Source organism: Haemaphysalis longicornis, unplaced genomic scaffold (assembly GCF_048455015.1).
Source record: "Haemaphysalis longicornis isolate Haplotype H1 unplaced genomic scaffold, Haemaphysalis longicornis Haplotype H1 scaffold_1, whole genome shotgun sequence".
Classification (NCBI taxonomy): Eukaryota; Metazoa; Arthropoda; class Arachnida; order Ixodida; family Ixodidae; genus Haemaphysalis; species Haemaphysalis longicornis.
In genome coordinates this window covers 226,357,798-226,361,798 of record NW_027526203.1, presented here as the reverse complement: position 1 = coordinate 226,361,798, position 4,001 = coordinate 226,357,798, and the positions used below count along the sequence as shown (strand labels likewise).

General features: G+C 50.2%; 1 long non-coding RNA gene across 1 annotated transcript; it reads left to right on the top strand.

Moving 5' to 3' along the window:
- Positions 1 to 1,539: 1,539 nt before the first annotated feature.
- LOC144168513 (uncharacterized) lies at positions 1,540 to 2,931 on the top strand. Its single transcript, XR_013322185.1, has 3 exons — positions 1,540 to 1,676; positions 2,282 to 2,551; positions 2,868 to 2,931. It is a non-coding gene; the product is annotated as an uncharacterized LOC144168513 (long non-coding RNA).
- Positions 2,932 to 4,001: the final 1,070 nt, after the last annotated feature.

Genomic DNA, 4,001 nt, shown 5'->3' with positions numbered 1-4,001 from the left:
TTGGTTCCCTAGGCACCCTGGGTCGCCTAGGGAGACGGATCGGCTTCTTGAGCGTTGATTTCTGTTAACCAATCAGCGTTTCCAGCCGTTCCTCCCCTTATACTACAGTGCACTAGAGGGGCGCCAAAGCCCCTCTAGTGCACTGTACTTATACGCTACTCTGTATTCGGGCGGGGCACACCAGCGCCACGCGCGGCGGTTAACACGTTTGGCTTCAAGGGCGCCGTGGGGAGCAGCCGCCGCTTTTTCCACTACCCAAGTATTCTAGTTCACTCTAGTAACCATGGAGGAAGAAAAATGTTAGGAGGGAGCATGACGTCAGGCGGCCCAGCTTCGGCAAGCCAACCTCCTCGGAAGCCGCTTTCTCCTCTCCTCGGGCTCCTCCCGCGCAATGCATTATGGAAAATCCACCACGCTCAGGCCCGCGGTAGCATTTAGTGGCTCCGACTGGCTGCTGGTCATGGAGGAAGAAAAAAGTTAGGAGACGGCACGACGTCACGCAGCTAGCCTTCGCAAGCCCACCTCCGTTGAAGCCGCTCCCTCCGCCGTTTCCCTTTCTCAAGCCGCCGCAGTCGGCCCAGCATGTGACCTCCTTTTTTCTTTTTCTTCCTCCATGGCTGGGCCGGCGGCGGCGGCGGCGGTCTCCGACTCTGACGCATGGAGGAAGAAAAAGTTAGGAGACGGCGCCACCGGAGAAACGTGAAGCCTATACATAAAAAGTAAAATCGAAGTCGGCCCAGGGACGTCACTGCACCACGTGACCCCACCACGTCGCCGCGGGCCGGAGTGTGAGAGCGCGCGGTAGGATTTACGGGCCGCCGCGCGCTCTCCAATTTCGTCTGCTCAAAACTACTCAGCCGTCCGTGGTGGCAAAGCCCGTTGTAAGTTGTTTTTTTTTTTTTTTTCCACGGCTTTGGTGTGTTACGTGCAGAACGTTTCGGTACAGTCTTTCCGGAACACGATCGTTAAGCGAAGGCACAGCGGTTACTGAGAAATGAAGTTTGTCGGGGAATAAACAGAGGAAGAGGATTTTTTTTTTTAGTGGAACCAATGTCGGGTGCTGAGTATTTTCTCATTCTCTAGCGCTGTTGGGGCGCGCGCTTGGAGGCGTGGCTTTTTGCGTAATAAAACTGACGTGTTTGGTGTTTGGACTGGATGCTAGAGGTGGGAGTCAGTCGTCAGAACGAGAGTGAACGAAGGCAGATGACGGTAGACCGATCAGATATGCTTAGCTAATCGTAGTTGAGTATTTTCACGTTTTCTGTGTTCCGCCTGCGTTATCGGAGTTGTGTTTGGCCTTTCGGAGGCATGAAGTGTTGTGTTCTAGGATGCAGCAGCCGCAGTGACACAATCGGTTCAGGACTGTCCTTTCATCGGTGAGTGCGCTTTCACTTACAAACAACACCGCGCGAACGCTTCGCGCTGTCATAACGAAGCTCGCCTCATGAAGTGCCTAACGAGCAGTAACTACATGCTCCTTCCGCAGATTTCCAAAAGACCACAGCCTCAAAGAGCAATGGAAACAAGCCATAAATCGTTCAGAGGGCTGGTCTCCGACTAAATATAGCGTGGTGTGCAGCCTGCATTTTGGCCCCGGAGACTTCCGCGGCGTCTCAGGTTTGCGCAGGCTTGTGAAAGATGCCGTACCATCGCTGGCTCTCACCGAAGTTTGCTCGGTACGTATAGCTTTTTCGTTGCACGTGGTTTCCTAATGTGTTAAAGCATGGACTGCTGCCTAAAAAAAATTCGCTATCCTTTCTTTTAAATTTTCCTGTGCACAAGCACCTCGCAAGGTCCCACGGTGCCCCTCACGGCGGCCGCATGTGACGTCCACCCCTTGCACGTGATACGCCCGCGCCCACTCACCGAAAATATTGATATGATTGCCTGTCGCGCATATTATTTTTTTTTTGTACGTTTGTTACTGTAGCGCGTAAACCTTGCGTGCAGAGCACAGGCGCGTTCACCCTTCTGGAAAAGATACGCCTCTGTTGCATTTCTTTAGTCCATATGCGCGCTGCCGCGGGCTGTATCTTCGGCGCTTTGCCCAGGCAATACTGCGGATGTGGTTACCCTGCTATATATATAGCGATAATGATCAGCAACCGCCAACGCTCTCTATTTCAACACCGCGTGTGACTTTGGGAGGGATTTCTTTGGGAAGGGGGGGGGGGAGGCGGAGGGAGAATCTGCAAGTTATAATATAGTAGCTTAATTAGTAATCAAATACAGTAATATATAGTACCTTTCATTGAGCTCATACATGCATATAATATTTCAGCCACAGGAGCAAGGAAGTGGTACTGCTGGCCCTACTGTCGCTGCGGTTGTGTTTCCTGGTGGTGGTGCTGAACGACCATGGCTTTCAGTGCCAGAAGACGTCCTGGTAGAGGTGGTCCCGTCAGCCATACCGGAGACAGCTTACAGTCAGTTGCCAGGAGAGAGTGCTGCCCACGAGAATGAACCTCCACCGGTAAACCCAGAAGCCCACAGAAGGACCTGCCACCGCCAGCTACCTTTCTCCCGGATAGAAAGTGGCCCCAAGACTCCCGTGAGTATTGATACAGTACCCATGCCTGCATTTGGCTTAGGAATAAAAGCTGGATCTAATATTGCCTTGACCATTAGAGTTACGTCTGATGTAAATTTACCAAAATGTCACGCCCAAGAATCTGAACTATAGATTGCAGAACTTTAAACTAGATTTCTTGAAGTTACTGCTGCAGCGCGGTGAGCAGATCATGGTAATTTTTTTGTTGTTTTTTGCTTTGTTTTAACTACTTTTTCTTGTGTTGAGTGAAATTGCACAAGAAGCTGGCTCGTTCGTAAGGAGTGCTGCCTCATGCACGTATATATCATGCATGCAGGTGCCCTGTCCCGAGCAAGAAGAGGGAGGCTTGATTGTCCCCGTGGCATCGTGCTCTTACACCGTAAACAGTGCAGCCACACCACCATCGAGGCGTGGTGCAAGAAAGGAGCCACCGGTAAGTGCCTCTATAAAATTGGAGGTATGATATGCTGATGGCCATGGGTTACTCCTGACACAAGGAAAACATAACCTGTTTGGGCCTTTAATTCACTATGATGAAATTTCAATGAAATTGCCCCTGAATGAACGCAAGTCAATTGTCTAACCATGCTTTTCAAAAGTATTTATTGCATTGTTTTTTTTTTAGTTTATATGCAATCAGGCGTTAGAATCAGTACTGAATGAGTCCGCACATTGAAGAAGTAGTGATTAGTGGTCCTCAAGTGCAGTATTTCTGGCAGGCACAGCCAACGGAAGACACACCGGAAAAGGCGTTCCTGCGACAGGAGGTGCGGCGGTATGCAAGCATTCATGTCGCCAGTAAAAAAAAAATAAAGCTCTTGCAACAGTCTCAACGCCGCCTGAAACGCAAGGTGGCCAGCCTTGAAAACGTCATTAACGAACTCTCCGAAAATCGAATTCTTGTTGATGAAAATGTGCAAACGTTGAAAAGTCTTGGCGGCTGTACAGAAGACCTTCTGATGCGTCGATTGGCTAAGCAATCGGGCAAGACACTCCCAAAACAGTACTCTCCAGAGTTAAGGGCATTTGCCTTAACGCTGCATTTCTATTCGCCTAGGGCCTATAATTACGTTCGGTCTGTCTTTGACACGTGCTTGCCTCACCCCAGGACACTGGCAAAATGGTACGAAAGCATTGATGGGTCCCCTGGGTTTTCTAAGGAAGCGCTGGCTGCACTAGAAATGAAGGTGCAGGACGACTGCAAGGCAGGCTACGCAACACTTTGCAGCCTTGTTGTCGACGAAATGGCAATCCGGCGCCACCTGGAATGGGATGGCACCAGATTTTACGGTCACGTCGACATGGGAACAGATGTGAACGACGATAGTTTCCCTATAGCAAAAGATGCATTTGTGATAATGCTAGTAGGAATAAATGGTAGGTGGAAGCTACCAATTGGATATTTTCTTGTCAATGGGCTTGACGGCGAGCAACGCTGTAGCCTAGTGCA